Below are 21,845 nucleotides of genomic sequence, written 5' to 3'. Positions count from 1 at the left end.
GCAGATAACTGTGAGAAATTGTTTTTAATATTTGGCTTTCGCAAGGGGAATTAGTGGGGACCATGGGGTTCGATCATTGGGCTGATTGGTTGGTTATGGTCTGTATTGTGTGGGGTATTGGGAGAGAAAGGTGAGGCGCCAACATATCTAAAGACTGGCCAGGTCAAAAGTGCAGGTTTTGTCTCAGTCCTGATGGAGAGGGGTGGGAGCGTGCTGGGGAATATATGAATATGTAAGTTTTAATATATGAATATGTATGTTTGCTGTCTATATAAGTTCACCTCGTGTTGTTAGGCTGTGCCTCTAGCAAACTCGCTATGCGCCCAGCACTGTGTTGCCTTTATTTTACAATAAACTGGTTATAAATTTCAGCAGTGAGTTCGTTTCTCACAATTCTCTACTCCCATGTGAATGTCACAAGCAAAAGTAAGGACATACATCTTAAAAGTGTATGTTTTCTTGCCCTTCCATTTAAAGAAAGTCATTCTTGTCTGAAAAAATGGTTTAAAAATACAAAATCTGTTACAAATTTCTGTCAGTGTAAAGAGTTAACAGGTTCCAATCTAGAGAAATCAAGGCTTCATTCAAACTGAAGCATTTCAATTCAGTAAAAGCTGTTGGAGAAGAGTCTAAAATACTCTGGCCATCATGTGTGAAGTCAGCAGCATGTTACAATTGCTTGAGTCTTATTTTCAAGGCATAATTTGAAGTATTCTCATAGCAAAATGATGTATTGTGGGCCTAAACTGAATATTCATCAGATCTGTGGGATCACACCCGACATAAGGAGTAAAACCTTGGCCTAGCTGAAGTCAGTGTTTTCATTTTGATCTCTTATATAGAGTCTGGAACATTTCTCTCCCCCTCCCCCCCCCACCATTTTTGACATCTTTGGTGTCATAAAAACTTACAGTCCTCCCAGGTGGCTAAATCCTGTGTCCACTGAGCTGGAAGAGCATTTCTTGGCATAGGATGAATGGTTCCAAATACGTTTCTCTCATTTAAACTTTGGCTAAACTGTAAGGAACAGAAAGGGCAGTGAGAGGGCTGAAGAATGCCACCGTAAGCTGAGGCAAATGGGGTGCTTCCTGTGGTGCTAAAGTAACACCGACTTTACAGCTATAGGATACGTGGGATTACTTGTGAAGTTTTCCTGGCATTGGATGGTTTTAACATTATGTGGGTCAGATTTGCATGAGAGTACAGTTTATGTATAGGGCCTGTTTTAAAGTGGGGTGTAATGACTTACCCATTGCTTGGCTTGAAGGCTCCTTTTTGATGTTAAACACCCATGGAGCTACTGTGGAAGCATCCTCAGTTTGCCTTATTTCTGAGAGAAGTGCATCACAATAGCGCATTAGTCATCCTTGATAAAACCAGGAAAGATGAATGAAAAAGCATGGCACGATGTAGAGCAGCTTATGCTGTCAGATCTTTTTTTTTTTTTTCCCTTTTCTTTTTGTTTTTGTTTTTAAGTGTGTGTGAAGGTACTGCTGCTACTTGAAATCCTGATTTTTAGATTTGAAAAACTAGACTTGGGATTGCAGGACCTGCAGCAGTGGTTGATTCAGCCTTCAGCCCTTTGGAAGAAGAGAAACAAAATTCTGACTTCTGCTGTGGCATGAGGCCGTCTGATGTATCCTTGGATGCAGCAAAGTAGAAGAGGTCTGCCTACTCTGTGTGAGCATTAAAGAGCACAACGCAATTTGTGGATGAGCTGGGGTTTTGTCCTGAATTGCTACATTCTCCTTTCTCCATAACTGCACAATTAACATGCTGGAAGACAGCAGCTACATTACACAGTTGTGTTGTATGTGAAAAGTGTTTGGAGCACATGAAAAACTCTCTAAGTAAGTAACAGTGACCAATTGCTCTATATTGGTTAAACACTGTTAGTTTTTCTCTCTGTGTCAGGGTGCAGTAAAGGGCAGTTTTCCACGGCTGGTTAAACGGGGCAATGCCAGGTGTTGGTATCTGCTGGATTATGTGTAGATCTCGAGGAAAAAAATAGATTTGATGACTTGAGGACTTTTGTTTATGACATTAAATCACAGAGAGAGTTTTATAGTTCCTTAGCTGCTCACAGAAAAAGCAGAAGGAAGTCCAGATGCGAAAGAATAATTTGAGGACTATGTATGTTAACTGGGCCATCAGGATGAGAATGATTTCTATTTCTCCTTGTGAAATAAGGTATCACTCAGCTGTTAGCCAGCATTGCAGGAAAGTGGCAAAAATGCAACTGTAAAGAGACCCCCAATATACCTACCAGATGATGCTCATAATGCTGAAGGTATGCAGCTCACATCTGTAAGTTCAAAGACTTAGCAACTGGTCCTTCATTCCCACATTTGTTCAACCAGCCTCCTAGGTTCTGAAGGCAGCATTTCAAGGTAGGACTTGCTTAAAATTGTTGTATGAATTCACAGGGACACTAGGAGTTCTTTAAGAACATGAAGGATTTTTAAATGTGATATGATTTATGTTTGCCTTTTTTTCTGTATGACTAATTTAATTATAATTTCCAGCTGTGATGTTACACAACAGAGAGATTCACCCTGTGCTGTGATAGTCTCTTTTGTTCTCTGACTCTTATTTGGTTTGCCATTGAAACTATGGGACAAATGCCTCAAGAAATGGTGCAACAGCCTCTCCAAGGCTTTGGAGGTCTGGACAAAGCAATGGAGAAAACATGCAATGTGCAACTTATGCACTAGGGATTCATGAAGGCATCCAGTTATTGTTTTTTCGTTTCAGTGTAAAATTACAATTGTAATTCAACTCAAGTGCAGAACTCAGGCTTATGAGGAGGTGCTCAGCACCCTCTGTTCCTTCAGATGACAATAGGGTCATGCCCAAGGAAATAATAAGCTGACTTGTCTGATATTAGGCAAGGAAGTAGGATTAATGGAAAGTGTCTTTAAAAAAAAAGGGGGGGGGGGGGTGTAGAACAGGTAGGAGCCTTTGAATATAACTTCAGAACTGTTTTATACTTTGTGTATGGTCTCTTCGTTGACTTTGGATGGAATCGCAAGAAAATGACATGAGAATGCCAAGGGGAAATGTCAAAATTCCATTCACTTAATTCTGTTTCAGAGGAACCAAAGGCAGTATTAAGCTTGCTGGTAACCAAATGTGTTCCCTAGCTGTGGGTAGCACTTGCTAACTCCTATGTCACTGGACAAGTCTTATTGCTGCTTTTTATGCCTCTATCACTGAAAGTGAAAAAGAAGAAAAACCAGAGTTGGTGATGGCAGGGTGGAGGGTGTAAGTGGGAAAATCATATCTTCACTCACGGTTTTCACTGCATCTTAATCAATTTTACCTTTCAGTTCTGCAGAATTACACTATTGCTCAAAAACAGGTTTGTTCTTGGATTCTTCCCATACTTGGAAACATGAAGAAGAAATCAACATTTTTTTTTCCCTACTAAACCCCAGTGCAAACTACAGACATCTACTTAATGGAATGTATCTGAGTTTCTATGTCCTGTACAAAAATGAGAATTCCAGAAAAAAAAAAAAATGTAGGTATCAAGATATAGTGATCTGAATGTGGGAGATTCATTTAAGAGAATGATTGTCATTTTTGGAGAGGGAAGACTATTTATTTATTTTAGAAATGAATTAAAATATAAACACACTTGCAAATTAAGCTTAAATCTAATGACACAAAATGTGGGACAAAGGTCTGGTAGCCAGCAACAAAAATAAAATTAGTTTGTGGCACAAATGTTTTCTATTAAAAAGAAAACTCAGCATGGTAGGTGGATCTTGTCCTATTTGAAAATATAAGGTCTTGTATGTCTCTGTAAAATGCACCAAAATGGGCTTCTAGAATTGCAGTGCTTTGACAAAGCCTTAAAAAGCACTGAAGACAAGGGAGTCCTCACTCTAAACGTCAGCAACTTGGCAAGGCTTTGGACAGTTGGCATTGACATCAATGATAGTATTCAGCTGACATCCTTATTCAATGTATCTTTCTTACTGCAACTGGCAAGGGACAAGAGCTATTGTGACTCTAACTTTGAAAGCAATATTTAATTAAATAAACTGATGTGCTCATTAGGAAACTGCAAATCATTATGTGTGCTTTCCCCCCCTTTTTTCTTGTATTAAAGGCTCTTGAAGGGATGCTTTTTGCATTCAGCGAAGTTACATATTTACAATAAGTACTAAGTGGTTTGCATGCTTCAGCTCTCTGTTTGCTCAGTGGGTATCAGGGGTGCAGATTTTCTCTTTAAATCTATATATTCTCTGCCTATAACTTCAGGATGTTATGTTTGAAAGCATTGCACATCTATTTTATTGATGTATGAAATGTTGCTCACTTCTAGAGGACCTAATGAGGAAATAAAGCCCAAAATCTTTTAGTGAGTTGCTTGCTCTCCACTTCCAAAAATGTTTTTACTGACACAGTGCTCACAAAAGTGAAAAGGAGCCAAATGCTAACGTTTTAGAGAGGAAAGCAATTAGCAGCTTGCACACGAAGATGTACTCATTATTTCATTCTTGGGCCTCCTGAGGAAGAGGTAAAAGCAGAAGAGTGAACACTAAAGGGTTAACCACAGCTTTGAGAACATTTTGTCTATTGTTTCTCTATTAATATCATTCACCAACTTACCACTCATCACCTTTTCCAAGTAGTCTCCCTATAGCAACAAATGGCGCCGTAGACAAACCAGATGCAATCTTGTCTCTGTTTTCTTTTCATAAGCATTGCAAATTTGTTAAAAAGGAAGGTATGGGAAAGTGGGAGAAAAATGTTTATTTTGTAGAAGCTGCACCAATAAGCACTGAGAGGACTCTATTTTTGCTCTAACCCTCCCTGCTATCCTGATGAGCCTCCATATTTCCACAGTATGATTTGATTTCCTTCAAAGAGTTGCTCTCTGTCATTGAAAGGAGCCAAAATTCCCTTCACAGCGATCTTGATATCCCTGAGCTTGTATTCTGAATATTCAAAGCATGCTGTCAGATTCCTAGGTCCAAAATTGAACTCTCTTCCTTCCCACCTTTAGTTTGCAGCTAATTTTGATCTCTGCTTAATTTCATAACACAGTTTTCCTCGGTGACATATCTGCATGTAATTGCTATATGCATGTTTTTCTATCTGCAGCATGATAGCATGAATGCATGGACTGGTGTGGTGTTGGTATTTTGTGTTTGGGTTTTTTGTGTGGGTTTTTTGTGTGTTTGTTTTTTTCTGGTGTGTGTGGGGTGGTTTTGTTTTATTTTGTTTTCCCCAGCAATGTTTCTCAAAGTCCTTAAATTTGAGTCTTTCCTTTTCTAGGTTAATCTCTTATTTTTGTCCTTAAAAAAAAAATTATATATATTTACACACACTCTATCAATCTATCTATCTATCTATCTATCTATCTATCTATCTATCTATCTATCTATCTATCTATCTATCTAAAAGAGAAGTCAATAGTTTTTCTTCTTTTTTTTGTCTCTAATCTCCTTTCAGCTGTAGATGATTTTTAAAAATGGTAAGCATTTCTCTCTTTACATGGACAAAAATCATTTGAATGTAGGGTTATTTCAGTTTCAAAAAGTTCAACTCCTCCCCTAAAAAAAACCAACCCCAAACAGCAACCCATAAACAGACAAACAAAACAAACAAAACCAAACAATCCTTCCCACAAAGCAAACAAACCATCCCCCAAATCCCCCAGTTCCAAACTCAAACTCCGAAACAAGGAGTCTCTGCAAAAGTAGATAGTTTGTATCACTTTTCTTGAAGTTGAATCTGAGATGAACATAAAATGCCAGCTGTCCTCATTAGAAGAGTAGGTTCCTAGAGTTTTGGAAACACAAACAATTGCTGCATTTGAAAGAGTTACTTATTTTCTTTTGATGCATCATTTTTATAACATGAAATGTCCAATGAGCCACACGGCCTAGGCTCTCATATTGTGGGTGATGCTCATCTGCTGTCTGGTGGAACTTCTGGAAACTGATCATGTGAAGAGTCATCCTCCACCACTCAATCACCAAACTGCAGCAAAGGATAGGTTTTAAAGCAGTTTAAAGCAACAGTAATTACTGCAGTTATTACAAAGGAGCTGGATGGTCATGAATGAAGGAAGATTGGTTTAACAATTGTGAATCCTTGCTGGTACTCATTTCTCAGTATGATGCTTTGAAAGAATTGAATTAACTTGCATTTCACTAGAAAATACAATGAGGAAATATTTTAGGTTTGCCTTCAAGGTGCAGAAAAACTCATTAGTAAAAAGAAGATCACCATTAGCTCCTTTCTGTTAAGTGCAAAACAGTTATATTCAAGTTTTCCCACCTCATTTGATGATTTGCATATATGCATGTGCATATAGGTTGATTGGCCTATTTAAATAGTAATGGTGAGACCTGAAAAATTTATTGGCTTATATGTATGATCTTTTGAGAACTCCTCTCACCTCTTTGACCAGTGGGGAGTTTGGCCATATGATTTTAGTGAACCAAAAGTTTGCCTGGGGCTGCTAACCTGTAACACGGGAAATCTGCCAAAAAGGCAGCCTGATTCCCTGGCTGAAGCTGTGTTTGAGTAAAGTGTGGCTCTTGGTCTTGAACAGGAGAAAAAAAAAATTATGCTAGGGTAGATTTTGTCAGACTTCTGAAGAGCATCTTACCTCCTTATCTGTTGCAGACTGGGCTGTAAACACTTCTTTAACTACTTCCAGAGATCATTTCCACAGGCACAACATCTGGCCATGCCATCTGATTACCACCAAAACAGAGGGAAACATTCTTATGTATTCTCTTTGTTGCCTGTTTTATACTCTTATTATCATCCAGCTAGTGTTTACAGGATGCCACAGTTAACGTTGCCCAGATGCTCTATCTGTGGGAAAGCTAGAAACCAGGCAGCACAGACTGCCAGTGTTCTCCAAATTCAATTCTCTTATCCGAGGTCTAGCCTGTTTGTGCAAGCTGGGGTCACGCCACAGCCCAGATGTGCTGTCACTTAGCCCTGACAGGAGATGGCACTGCTGAAGATGTTGAAATTTGTGCAGTTTAGGCTACGTATGGGTTTTCAGCAAACATTTTAGGCCAAAGTGATGTGTTTCCCCTGACAGTTTGTGGACCCAAGAGCATTTTTTAGTCTAAGACTCCAGTAGGAATACTGCCTCTTCTCTATCTACAGAAATAGTTTATGCACGTGCTTATGAAGCAGATGGATATTGTGAGAGTTCCATTATATCCAGGAAGTAGAGGATAAATGGTATTTTGCCTGGGTCATCACTTTTCATGTGTGGGTGTACATTGGGTGCCATGGCTTAGTTGATTAGATGGTGTTGGGTGATAGGTTGGACTCAGAGATCTCGAAGGTCTTTTCCAGCCTGGTTAATTCCATATTCTGTATTTTTTCCCCCATTTTACTGAAGTCATATCAGCTCTTTGAAGATTAGCTTTCTTAGGGTAGATTGCTCTTGATGGAACACAGAAAATGAGGTTTTTAAAATTATTATTTTTGTTGTGGCAGATTTTAGATTTAATCTATTACATTTGTGTACAGACTAATTCTAAGAACGGAAGAAGTAAAAGTATTTTCAGCCATAGTGAGGAGATATTTGGAGTAAAGTGTACAATCAAACTGTGTGCATGGTATTTTACTGAAAGGGGTTAATATGTTTTATGAAACCAAATCTTCAGAAATGGTCACACTACACCAAATACATATCTGGAATGGAAAAGAATAACAGTAATTTGTAGCAAATCTACTCATTCCTTGCAAGCTGTAAAAGGCACAGGTATCTCTGACCCACACTACCTGCTACTTATTATTTATCTATTTGTATGAGTTTAAAAAAGTCATTAATTGTCCATTTTTTGAAACTTCTTTTTTTTTTTTTTTTTTTTTTTTTTTTAAAGCAGAGTTCTTTGGTGTTGTGTATTTTAGACAGATTTGTTTGTTAGTTAGTTTGTTTGTTTCCTGAGGAATTAATATTTTGGGATATTGTGTATTTTGCCCTTCTCATACAAAAAAATAGTTGTATACAACACACAGATGACCCCAACACCTGAGGTTCTACTATGCTTTTAAGGCTGTGAATAGATGTTTCTTCCTTTAAGGGCTGGAGATACAGTTCTTTTAACTGATTCACATCCACATTCCAAAACCTATTTAAAACCCCCAGTCTAATGTACAGCTGACAATGAACTCTATTTTCAGCTAAAACTCCCTCCTCCCTCACTTCGCCACACACTGTTTCTGCTGCTGGTCCACTTGTGATAAAGTCCAAAACTCTTTGGCTGACATACAGAAGGAGTTGTTTATCAGAAAGGGGCTATTCTAGGAGGATATGCTCTTTAAACAGAACAATGGGGATTTTGGAGATAACCAAATCAGTACTACATAGGTGTTAGATCTGTTTTAAATTGTTTCTGAGTTGGAAAGTAGGCGGGGACCCGAGCATTTGGCTTTGAATCCCTGTCTTGCAAGTGTGAAATGGCTAAATCCAAATTAGCTGCCAGCTGTGCTTTGTACTGCAGCTCATGCTTATCTATAGGGCTTGAGCAAAGCACCTGGGGGTGTGGAGAAAGGGGCCTCAGAAAATCCAGTTTTGTTTTGTGATCTAACTGCAACTTGCACTTCACCCATGGTTTTTTTATCTATCCTTGGCCCTGCCTTGTTCAAACAGCAGTTCCTGAAAGCATCTCCACAGGCAGAGTCATCTGTTACTACTTCTGTTGACTATGGACACATACCTATTTCCACTGATATCAATTATCTGGTTTCTGCACATGCAGAGAAGTATCAACCCAAGGAGCCTCAGGGGAAACTTAGTTCTGTGTGGAAGATCAGTAGATATACGTGATGCATTTTTGTTTTCTTATCCCTTCTACAGAGGGAGAATCTCAGCAAGAATAAAGATGATTTTCAAAGGCATTTTCTGTTGTGCTCTTAGATGGCTGTTTTCCTACATTCTGAGCTATGATAATCCCTAACAGTCTCTAATAAAGCTTTTTTTCCCCAAATATTTTATCAGATATTTGTGTTATTTTGGAATACCCTAACATCACCAGGTCCACTTACAGTGTTTTTTGTTGTTGTTGCTTTTGTTTTTAATCATAACAATACAATTAAAAAAAATCTTTCTAAAGCTAAGAAAGTGAATATTGTCTGTAAATAAAGCAGCAACTTCTTTTTTCCCCTTCTCTTTATTTTATTGGTTAGCATCCAGTACTTCTGACTGTTCTCGTATAGTGCCTCTACTCATGATAAAGGTAAAAGCAAAAAAGTTTCTTCTACACCAGTGCAGATCATATACAAGTGATTTATTTAAGGCCATGCAACAGTGAATGGCTTGCATGAGTGTGACAATTCTCTCTGCCAGACATCTGATTAAAGCTCAGTCTTAACATGCTTGGACGTTTGCATGTAGTTGAGGAGAACATCTGGAGGTGCCCAGGTTTCCTGGTGGTGTTTTGTTGATAATGGAAGGGGACAGTATTCACCTAGTAGGCATTTCCTGGCCCCAAAATTCAAGAATAATTTCTATTCTAAGTTGTAAGCTTCCTGCCTTCTCCCCCCTACTATATAAATGTAAGCTTAAACTCTCCTAAGTGTGGAAAGATCACTTTGGTGACCTCTGTCTTAACATCACTGACACAGTTTGACATCCTCACCTAAAGCCTGGATTTGTTTTCTTAGTGATTCCCACTAGGTAAACCCCGTGGAAAGACTACCCCTTCACAGCTCTTACTGTTTTGACCGGCACCTTCTACAGACAGGCGTGGTGGTGTGGAGCCTAGCAGGGGCAATCCTCCTGTTTATGCTACAGCCAGCCTTCCTGTTTTATTTTTATTCTGTCCTGAAGCGATGCACTTCAGAAGTCGTATCACACAGCCAGAACAATAAAGTGACTTCATGGTTATTCAGACAGATGTAGGGATGTGCTTGGTGCGGCAAGCTAAGTGATGTAGGCTCATTATGGCGGTAAGACTTGCCAGAGGCGGTGCTGGTAAGTGTCCTCGCTCAGAGTAATTGCTTTGCAAGCGGATCCAACGATATCCCCGCCAAGACAGCTCCATGGTTACCTGTGGTGGCCAGTCCCGGTGGAACTACATGCCGTGCTCTTCTGTGAAAAGTTCTCAGATGGCTTCATAGGTATGTTGCCTGGTATGTAATCAAAGCAGGGCTTATTTAACCAAAACTCTCCTATTTAACTGAAATAGATTCCTAAAACAAGGATGGAGCATAGTGCATCCCAATACAGATTCAGGAGCTTATTGTTTTCCTTTATGTTTGAAAAATGATGCTCTTTTCTTTTTTATCTTATCTAAGTCAAGAAACCACATCCCTTTGGCTGTGTTGTTTTTTGGCTTTGCTCTATTAACGTGTGACCTGCCACACAGATCTAACTGACAGTGAATAAGGGTTGTGCCTAAATATCACAATAGCTCACGCACATTTGCAGAGGTGATGGAAACCAGTTTTGATGAACAAATACAGGATGGAAACCTTACTTAAGAGGAATTATATTCCCATACTTCAAATATTAAACAATTTAAAGGAGGAAGTAATTATCACTAACAGTGCTGCTGGACTTCACTGACCACTTTTCTGTTTTGTGGGTACCCACATGCCAAGGTTTGCCAGTGTATGAGCTCAGTGCACTGATTGCTGATGCTTGAACTCTGGACCTCCTTTGCTGATTGGTTGTTTGCTCCAACCACAGTGCTGGATGGAGCCTTTGGAAACTATCACAATGTAAATAAACTCGTGCGTGTTTGTTTTTAGCCTGTAAAGAAAACAAGAAAATAAAAGAAAAAAGGAAAAGGAAAGAAAAGAAAGGAGAGGGAAAGAAAAGAAAGGAGAAGGAAAGAAAAGGAAAGAAAAGGAAAGAAAAGAAAGGAAAAGGAAAAGAAAATAAGAGAAATGAAAAAAGAGAAAAGAATGTCAAAGAAGAGGGAAAAGCTGTTAAGGATTCATTTACATGCCTTTGAGATGCAGAAGGTACAGGAAGCAAGGGATTCAGGAGGGGGCTAGCAAAATCATTCCATAGGGACATAACAATAGCGAAACTTAAAGAGTGTTTAGATGTTCTTAGATTAGATTAGTGCAGATTTATTTGGCAAGTGGTGTTTATTTTGCTGTCAACAATACAAAGGTGCTTAAAGCTCTCAGAAAAGGTCTTAGTCTAGCAATCAGCATGAAGAATACTTACTATGGTGGGTTGGTTTTTTTGTGATGTTTTATTTATTTGTTTTATTATTATTACTTTAAAAAACCCCAACTGTTTGGTTTGAGATTTTTTTTTTACATCTGTGGGAAGAGATTACAGCTTTAGAAATCTTTTCTTTGAGAGTGAAAAGGCTAGACTAGAACTAGAAAATGAAAAATTGCAGTAAAGTAGTTCAAGCATACTAACTTGCTCTGCTGCTGTGTTTGTCCCTAAGCTGGAATTTTGTTCACTTTTTTTCCATTAGTGATATTTTCCTTTGTGTCCTTGCCCTTGTTATAGTTTTAAATGTGCTGAAATATGCTGACTTGCACCAAATTTTGTATTTTGCAAAGGAAAGGCTGCAAATATAAAGAACAAATGAATTAGTATCATAGTATCATATTATCAGTCTAGGTTCAAAGGGATCACAAGGATCATCCAGTTCCACCCCCCCGCCATTGGCAGGGACACCCCACACTAGATCAGGCTGGACAGAGCCTCATCCAGCCTGGGCTTAAACACCTTCAGGGATGGGGCCTCAACCACCTCCCTGGACAACCCATTCCAGGGCTTCACCACTCTCATGGGGAAGAACTTCCTCCTCACATCTAGCCTGAATCTGCCCACCTCCAGCTTCATTCCATTCCCCCTAGTCCTATCACTACCTGAGATCCTGAAAAGTCCCTCCCCAGCCTTGCTGTAGGCCCCCTTCAGATACTGGAAGGCTACAATTAGGTCACCTCGGAGCCTTCTCTTCTCCAGACTGAACAGCCCCAACTCCTTCAGTCTGTCCTCATAGGAGAGGTGCTCCAGCCCTCTGATCATCCTCATGGCCCTTCTCTGGACACGCTCCAGCACATCCATATCCCTCTTGTAATAGGGGCTCCAGAACTGGATGCAGTACTCCAGGTGGGGTCTCACCAGAGCTGAGTAGAGGGGGAGAATCACCTCCCTTGACCTGCTGGTTATGCTTCTCTTGATGCAGCCCAGGATCTGATTGGCTTTCCAGGCTGCAAGTGCACATCGAGAGGTCATGTTGAGCTTCTTGTCCACCAGCACCCCCAAGTCTCTCTCCTCAGGGCTGCTTTCCAGCCAGTCACTGCCCAGCTTGTATTTGTAGCTAGAGCTAATTTTGTGTAGTTACTAGGTTACACCACGTATTTCTCTGCCACTTAGCTCTTTAAAAGTAAAATAGTGAGCCATGGCATGGCCTGAAACTGAGGGAGAGGATGAAGTTTCAGAGGGACAATCTTCTTGCCAAATCACCTCTCATATTAGCGTTGCATTTGTAGGCATAAAATAGGGCACAAGCTTAATGTGCCTGACAGTCCTCCTCAATACTTGCAGTTTCCCTTCAAAGGTTTTATGTTCTGTATCCTCCTTGAAATTTGTGGTGAGGGCAAAAGCTGGCATAAGACACGGCCATGAATTATCCTAGAGTTTGACAAAACTCACCTCTCCAGTGCACCTGCTGCTGCCTGCAGTGCTCCCCAGAAGAGCCTGGCTCAAAACAGCCACCCTGAGAGTAGGTGGTGATGCCTGTAGCCACTGGGAATACTTCCCAGCAGTATATTCCTGTTCCACCCCCTTGACCCACTTCTACTTTCTTCTAGTACACTTAATCTTTTCTTTTTTTTTTTTTTTCCTGGTTTTAGCTAATTTCTCCCATTTGAGGAATACACAGATACCCAATTCCATTTTACTTACAATCTCAATCCTGCTGCAAGGGAGAGATTATTCCATTGCTTTGCTCCTCTGTAAAGCAAGTAAAGCCACCTCAGCCTCATCTGAAAGAGGGAAATGGTTTGGAGCTTCTCCTGACCTCTATCTTCTTCCTGTCCTTCCTCTCTGTCAGGTACCTCTCTAACCTGCACCTTTAGTGAATAAGCACATAATGTGTCCCTGCATTTCTCAAAATGGGTGAAAAAGGACCTGTATGTTCTTTGGCAAATACCATTGGCCACAACAACCCCATGCAGTGCTACAGGATGGGGTCAGAGTCACTAGAGAGCGGCCAAGCAGAAAGGGACCTGGGGTTGATAGTAGGCTGAACATGAGCCAGCAGTGAGCCCAGCAATGTGGCCAAGAAGGTCAATGGCATCCTGGCCTGCATCAGGAACAATGTGGCCAGCAGGAGCAGGGAAGTCATTGTGTCCCTGGACTTCGCACTGGTTAGGCCACACCTTGAGTCCTGTGTGCAGTTCTGGGCCCCTCAGTTTAAGAAGGACATTGAGACTCTTGAATGTGTCCAGAGAAGGGCAGCAAAGCTGGGGAGGGGTTTGGAACATAGCCCTGTGAGGAGAGGCTGAGGGAGCTGGGGTTGCTTAGCATGGAGAAGAGGAGGCTCAGGGGAGACCTTCTTGCTCTCTACAACTCCCTGAAGGGAAGTTGTAGCCAGGTGGGGGTTGGTCTCTTCTCCCAGGCAACCAGCACCAGAACAAGAGGACACAGTCTCAAGATGTGCCAGGGGAGGTTTAGGCTGGATGTTAGGAAGAATTTCTTCTCAGAAAGAGAGATTAGCCACTGGAATGTGCTGCCCGAGGAGGTGGTGGAGTCACCCTCACTGGAGGTATTTAGGAAGAGACTGGATGGGGTGCTTGGTACCATGGTTTAGTCGATTAGATAGTGATAGGTTGGACTTCATGATCTCAAAGGTCTTTTCCAACCTGGTTAATTCTATTCTATTCTATTCCCCCCCCCCCCCCCCATATTGTTTTATTAGCGCAGACTTTTCCCAAATGCTGGCCCATTTACCCACATTAGGTGAGTGCTATGCTTTATGCTTATTGATTTCTAAACCAAGTTTGAGCTATCTCTGAAGCGTGACAAGAATTGCACGTAGACTAGTACTTTCTGGCTTAAGTTATACTGCAGGATGGTTTTGTATATTTCACCATTTCCTTTGACCCACTTTGCTGAGTTAGTTTCCAGTTTCCCTGAAAAAGAATGTCTGGTTTCCTTTCTGCTTTTGCTATTTCCTTTTGTTGCCTGAAATATTTAATAAAATGTTGCACCAAGCAAAAGCTGCCATGGACAAAAGTATAAGTGGAGGAAATTTCATTGTCTGAACAATACAGAAGGTCACATTTGGTGACCTTTGTTTTTAAATGTATTTTCAGATCTTTAAACATTCATAACTGAATAGAATGTTATTTTCTTTTTCTTTGCATCATTAAACTACTTACGTTAAGCAAGCTGAAGATAAATCCTGTTCTTGTTCAGCTTCTCTTTTCTTGATGCTTGTGATGATGTCATTCTATTTGCTCTTTGGTCACTCACAGAGTGTTCCAGAGTAGAAGCATTTCCTGATGATAAACCAGCAGACTTCCTTTCCATGAACTGACTCTTTGAGAGCAGAAAAGGCATTTTTTCACGTCTTCATTGTGCACTCTAAGTTATTTTAAAGATGGAAGAAAGGAAAATAAGATTAATACTCTCCCTGTCCCTTTGTAATCACCTCTTAAACACATGGTATTGTGTTGAAAACGGTGAGTAATCCTTACCTTTGCAGTTCTGCCAGCCTGAATATTTCAGGTGAGAAACACATTTTGCTGATGCAGGGCCCTACTTGCTTGAATCTAGTCCATAGGTCATGTAAAGGGAAATTAATTCAGAGCCATCTCGTTTATGTTCTCACTTATCCTTATCATGTGCCTGTGCCCTCCTCCACGGGCTGGCAGAGGTTCTGTGGAGCAGCCCATGACAAGAATAGCAGGGAGAGCAACTTCAAGCATGAGCAAGGCTGGCTCCACTGCCTTTATGGAGCTGACTGGATCTGTGCCTGCCCTTGCCACATGTGCCAGAGGTGTCATGCTCCCCCTTCTCTTTAACTAGTAGTATTTCTGGATCATTAAAATAAGGTATTTCTGAAAATGCAGAATGGCAGTTTTAGAGGCTGACTTTGGACAGGGTTTATGTTCTAAACACTAGAACCTGCTCACCTCTGTACAGATACCCCTCCTCTGAATTCGAATTTACCTTAACTGCAGGGAAGAACTCAAAGATACAAACATCATAGAGAGGAAATGGGCTTGGCTGTGTTGTTTAGAAAGGTGTTATAAAACAGGTGCACAAAGTTGTGTTCATGTCTCGGGGCTAGCTGGAGCTGTATCAGGAAGATGCTGGAGCCATATGTAAGTGGCAAGGACAGCTGTGGTGAAAGCCACAGCAGAAAATCCTCCCATCACAGTGCAATGCACCTACACCAGGACATTGTGGTATTGCAGCTATTGAAGTGTGGTTCAATCACAGTAAAACAAAACCCTTCCAGATATCACAAATCATTCTCTTTTTGAAAGTTCTTCATTGTTCCAGTCTTCCCTAGCCAACCAGCCACAAACACCTTAGCATCACACGAAACTCAGCATAATAAATCTGGCCCTCATTTTTAATTCTTCTGTTGGAGACCATGGCACTCCTTTTGTGTTATTTTCTTGCTTTCGAAGTATACCTACTGGTAAGTGCTCTCCTCATTCCCTTTGATACTCTAACCCAACATCTTTCCCTGTTTCATGTGAATTTGACAGTGTGAAATGCATACACCAGAAACTAAACTGTAGCCACCTGTTGTTTTCTCTATAGTTACCAGTAAGCAAATCTGCTATAAGTATTTGTATCTCCACTTTGGATGCCAAAGAGACATTGATAGCTTTTGAGTCAATCATCTGTTGGTCTGATATGAAAAATGACCTCACTGGAGGACAAATCTTTTACTTGCCTCATCTTTATACTGCTTGAGAATTCATGCTGTAGTTATGAATATTGCAACATTATTGGAGCCATATGGAGATACTCAAACTTGTCCTAGTCCCAGATTTGGAAATAGTGTAATTTCACAGGGTTAGCTGCTATAGCTATTTTTGAAAATGTTTAAAGTCGATGCATACATGAATAAACTTTAAAGGACCCTTCTTAGCTCTCATTTTAGCAGTGTGTTTCAATGGTTATGACAAGCGACCTTTTCCACTACACAAATTCATGTTAATTCATGGCAAGTCACAACACTATTATAAAATTCTTGACTGTTCTGTTTTTTAAGGCTTTGAAATGTAATCAAAGATGGATTTAACTGATACTAAGAGATGAAACATTTACCAGCCCTAGGTTGCTCCCTTTTTATTTTTCTAGGAGGTTACTGCCAGAGTAAACTGAAATTGGACGTGGTTTATGCTAATGCTGCAGCCTGTAGACTGCACATCTTCAGGAGTTTATCCAGGAGGATCAGCTGATCCTGGTGCAGGATGGTGACCTCTGGCAGAGACACAGGACAGAGGCAGCTGCTTCAGTTCTCCCAGCTAAATCTGTTAAGGTGGTGAGTGGGAGTTGTTAATGCCATTATTTGTTTAATTTTAGGGCTAATAGGTGTGGGGTTTTTTTTTGTTTTGTTAGCCTTATTACAATAGAATACATGAAATAGAAGCAGAGGGAAAATTGAGTGTACTACCTGGGAGCTGATTCCCAATTGTTATTCCTTTTTATTAACAAGAGCCTAAAATCAAAAGTAACCAAAAACATATCCGACTTTAAACTTTCCCATTGTATAAAAAGGCAGCCCACCCTGAAACATCTGGTGCCATGGGGGTATACAGTGCTTTTAGGAGTACAGGGCAAGGGTGAATTGTTAATTAGCTTAGTTAGGCACCTTTTATCTTTCTCATATTTAGTACTTCAGAATAGGCAGCCAAATGTGCTCTTGGAGCTGTTTGGTGGGGAAGTCTGGGACTAGAACAAGAAAAATGGGAATCCAAAAGTGATTTCTGTTTTAATAATGAGAAGATAAAGTTTTAAATGATAGCTTTATGAAAGCCCAACCATTTCCCTTCCCCACACCTTCCATAATACTCTTCATGAACAAAACAGAGATTAAACCAATCCTTGCTTCACAAGTACCGCAGAGATTACACTGGCATTTTGTGCTGGATTCGGAAGTGCTGTGTCCTTGTTTCAATATGCCCAAGCCCCAAAACTTCTAGGGAAAGACATGTGCTGTAGCAGCTGCCTCCTGTGAGCAGGCCTGCTATGGACCTGGAAGTAATGGTACTCTTGGGAAAGAAGCTGAGGGCACTTGGAAGTGGAAACTGTCTTGCCCATACTGGAGATGGTGACAGAATTGGCAATGAGGAGGTGACTAGTCATTCTGCAAGGCCTGGCCTGGTGCCAGTTTTCATTTTTGTCTTGTTCCCTTTCTGTTTTTCTTTCTCTTACACTTTTGTTATTTATACTAGTAAGCAAATGTTGCTTATTTTTAGCAGTCTTTCCATTTTGCTCAGGCGCTGACCCCAAGCAATGGAATGCCTGCAGGCCTCCCTAGGGCACCATCCTACCTCTTATAAGAGCAGACAAATGCAGGCTTTGGTGTAAGCAGTTATTGATTTGCTTCCAGGAAATAAGGCGTGTGTGATACATGTAAAAGGTGCCCATGCATAGTATATATTAGCACTCCTTAACACCTTAGCAAGTGACTTTGCATGGTATGCTTTGGGCTGTTGGTGAGAAACTATTTATGTTGTATATTTCCATAAAGCAAGCAGCCTTGCATCTTGTTTATTTTAGAGCATATAACACGAACACAAAATTTCCAAATACACCTACTCATTTCCAGAAACAAAGGGCTCCCTCAAGTGCAGACAATTTCTGTTTTGGGGGAAGCAATGTTGCTGGATCAGTTAATAGAAGCAGATGGAAGAGTTAGGTAGATAGGGTTAAGTGGGGTATGCCCCATATTTTTTCCTCTTTTAGATCTTCTGTTACTGGATTATTGCATGGATGCTAGTGCAATGCAAAACTGAATCCTGAGAGAAGCAGTTATGGGAGGGCTTCCATTGAGATGTGTCTGTCCAAGGAGCCCCTACCTCATAGATTAGCAGTTGACCAGCACCATTTTTCACTGAGCATCGTAGTAGCTTTGCATCTACTTTCCCACTTCAAGAAACAAATCCATGACCCTAGACACTACCCCTTTTCTAAGCCCCTTTAAGCTCAAAAAGGGTAAGAAAGGGTGTGCCTAAGCTAGGACAACAAAATTTATCCTTACACAAACTTTATCCAAAAGAACTTCAGATCCAAGAAAGTCTAGCTGTATACTTAAACTGTGAGGAAGGATTTGCAGACTTTTAGGTCTTGCTCATCTGTGCTTGTTCTGCATCCCCCTGAAGTACCAGAGATTTGCTGGGAGAACAATGGCCTTGGTCACTGCTGCCTACTTTGCATCAACAAAGCTTTGCTCCTAGGCACATTTATATTGCTGTCTATATGGTGCTTTCTGCCTCACATTATTTCTGCCTGGAAGCAGAAAGAGGTTGTCGCATACCCTCAGTGCTACTGGGATCCCACCCAGCCTGCAGGTATAGCTGCCTAACTCCTCAGTTCTGTCCAAAAGTTTAAACGCTTTGTATAGTTTTTTGATTTCTCCATTCTCAGGACTTGTTGTGATATGATTAGGAACCTATTACATGCATGCTGGCAAAGGAAACTGATTTTCTGGTAATGGAAGAGGACAAAAGGCTAGGGAGGGGACATTACTTGGATGCAGTTAGAGCAGCTGATGGCCCTGCATTTAATTTGCTGATGCACGTCTAGCCAAATGTTCTCACTTTTGCTACTTCTACAGAATTACCATTGATTGGAATTGAAACATACTGGAGCCAGGGGGAGGAAAAGAAACAGTGTTTAGGAAACAAAGTTATGCTGCCTTTGAGAGGGGCCCAAACACCTTTTCTACCATAGATCTTCGTATTCCTTCTACCTTTCGCCCTGCTCCATTTGCTGCTGGGTTTATTGTTGCTCTGGTGGATCACTGTGATGAAGTAAATCTTCACTGTGTCATTCCCTGTTCTGTTACTATCATTACTATTCTGAACCCTGTAGAAGGGGGGAAGGCACTTATTCTGAAGTTACCCCTTTAAATGATACAGTGTTTGTCTGCTATGAGTTGCATGCCTCTCTGCCCCTAAATTACTGAAATTGCAGCACAGTTATCCAAGGTTTATCTCTTAGTAAACAACTCTTATGACTGGCACTCAGATTAACCACCATCTTAATCTGAAATACAGAAAGACAGTGAGGTATATGCAAACTCAGCTAAATACAACACTTCATTGGTAGATGTTTTCATATGTTCTGGTAAGCTGGTGTTGGGGAGAAAAGGTTAATCTAGTAACACCTCTGCTTGAAGCAAGCCAACTTCCATTCCACATGGAACAATTATTTTTTTCCACATAAGCAGTGTAGTGTCTCTGCTATGTTTGAACTTGTAAGTCTCAAACATCACAGCACAGATCACCCTTTATGAGCGGAATCTGAAGTCATGTGTCTGCATTTACTATTCACTGTAAAAGGGCTATCATATGTTGGCTTATGAATTCTGTAGGTGTAGGGGCTATGGGCTCATATTACATGTGTGAAAAAAGCAGGGCCTTTTTTAGAGCTTAAAGCACCCATGTATGCAACTCACAGCTGTGAGTACCTTTGGCAGAACTTAATAAATTCTATTGATTCATAGCTGGCATCTCACCATCTGTATGGGCAGGACTACATGTAAATACATATATCCAGTACATAACAAGAGCATTTAGAGCATCCCTATAGCATACAGTTGAAGAGAACTTAGGCACAGAAGTCTTTGTACCTCTGGGGAAGACTTGCTAGGGAGAATACTGGAAGGCCTTTTGTGTGCCTTAGTCCAAGACTCACAGGCAATTTTAGGTTCTGTTTATACAGTTCCTCCAAGGATTAAGGATCTTTAACCAAAGACAGTTCAGAAATAGGTGATGGTGGGAGAAGTGATTGTAACCAGCATGCCAAGGAAATACCAGAGATAGGAAGCCTCCTAATCTGGATCATGAATTTTGGGGCTTTCATGGATAAAAAGTAGCAGCTGTAGTTGGAGAGGGCGTAATGAGACACAAATATTCAATTTAATTATCTGCTAAAGTAATGCCCAGGGCAGGCTTACAGAAGATGAAAAAAGCTAATGAACCCTGAGGAAGACTGATCTGCAGCTGTCCTTAATAGTTTTCATGAAGAAGGGTTTTTATTTTGTTTCATTGCATATGGTACTGCTGCATGTTGCTGCTTTGAGCAGCTGTGTCTTGGCTACTCCAATATGCTCATTGCTGGAACTCTCTCTTAAAACTCTGGCCAGCACCTGAAAAAATATTATTATTTAAGATAGCATTAACATCTAGGTTCCAGACATAATTTTGTGCTGGGCACACTACAGTTGAAATATGAGAGGCTGTCTCTGCCATAGAAAACTTATTTTCTATCTGCAGACACATAACTTTTGAAAAGGAAATGTGTAAAGGTGGTCTAGCTTTTTTTTCATCCAATATGAGCTGTCTAGACCAGTCAGTGAGATTCTTAACAGGTGTGAGATTACAGCAAGACTGGAGCAATCTAGATTAGCTACAGAAAATCTCGTTTGTTTGTTGCCTTTTTGGCTTTTAAATGAAACAGAAAATTTAAAAAATGTTGTCAATCCACATTCAGTAGCAGGGCTAGAAGGAGGACCTCAGGAACAGAATAGAATAGAATAGACTAGACTAGACTAGACTAGACTAGAATAGAATAGACTAGACTAGACTAGACTAGACTAGACTAGAATAGAATAGAATAGAATAGAATTAACCAGGTTAGAAAAGACCTTTGAGATCATCAAGTCCAACCTACCATGCAACACCATCTAATCAACTAAACTGTGGCACCAAGAACCTCATCCAGTCTCCTCTTAAACACTTCCAGTGATGGTGACTCCACCACCTCCCTGGGCAGCACATCCCAATGGCCAATCTCTCTTTCTGTGCGGCACTTTGGCTTACGGCAATCCCATGCAGAGCTATAGGCTGGGGTCGGAGTGGCTGGAGAGCTCCCAAACAGAGAGGGACCTGGGGGTGCTGATCGACAGCCACCTGAATATGAGCCAACAGTGTGCCCAGGTGGCCAAGAGGGCCAATAGCATCCTGGCCTGCATTAGGAATAGTGTGGCCAGCAGGAGCAGGGAGGTCATAGTGCCCCTGTATTCTGCATTGGTTAGGCCGCACCTTGAGTACTGTGTCCAGTTCTGGGCCCCTCAGTTTAAGAAGAACATCGAAACACTTGAGCGTGTCCAGAGAAGGGCAACAAGGCTGGTGAGAGGCCTTGAAAACAAGCCCTATGAGGAGAAGCTGAGGGAGCTGGGATTGTTTAGCCTGGAGAAGAGGAGGCTCAGGGGTGACCTCATTGCCCTCTACAACTACCTGAAGGGTGGTTGTAGCCAGGAAGGGGTTGGCCTCTTCTCCCAGGCAACCAGCACCAGAACAAGGGGACACAGTCTCAAGCTGTGCCAGGGGAGGTTTAGACTCAAGGTGAGGAGGAAGTTCTTCACCAAGCGAGTCATTCGTCATTGGAACGGGTTGCCCAGGGAGGTGGTGGAGTCATCGACCCTGGAGGCGTTCAAGGGGAGATTGGACGTGGCACTTGGTGCCATGGTCTAGTCATGGGGTCTGTGTTGAAAGGTTGGACTCGATGATCCTTGAGGTCTCTTCCAACCTAAGCGATACTGTGATACTGTGACTTGTTGAATGCCATCCCATTGGACTCTGCCCATCTGTCCAGTCGGTCGAGGTCCCTCTGCAGAGTCCTTCTACCCTCTAACTGACTAACATCTGCTCCTAACTTGGTGTCATCTGCAAACTTG

General features: G+C 41.1%; 1 long non-coding RNA gene across 1 annotated transcript; it reads right to left on the bottom strand.

The window, feature by feature from the left end:
• Positions 1 to 9,335: 9,335 nt before the first annotated feature.
• On the bottom strand, positions 9,336 to 14,757 carry LOC137451378 (uncharacterized). Its single transcript, XR_010989801.1, has 3 exons — positions 14,674 to 14,757; positions 14,356 to 14,560; positions 9,336 to 10,122 (listed from the first exon to the last, which is right to left on the bottom strand). It is a non-coding gene; the product is annotated as an uncharacterized lncRNA (long non-coding RNA).
• Positions 14,758 to 21,845: the final 7,088 nt, after the last annotated feature.

Source organism: Melanerpes formicivorus, unplaced genomic scaffold (assembly GCF_026170545.1).
Source record: "Melanerpes formicivorus ecotype bairdi unplaced genomic scaffold, bMelFor1.0.p_v2 SCAF_43, whole genome shotgun sequence".
Lineage (NCBI taxonomy): Eukaryota > Metazoa > Chordata > Aves > Piciformes > Picidae > Melanerpes > Melanerpes formicivorus.
The sequence above is the reverse complement of the archived record's forward strand: the minus strand, read 5'-3'. Positions and strand labels throughout refer to the sequence as shown.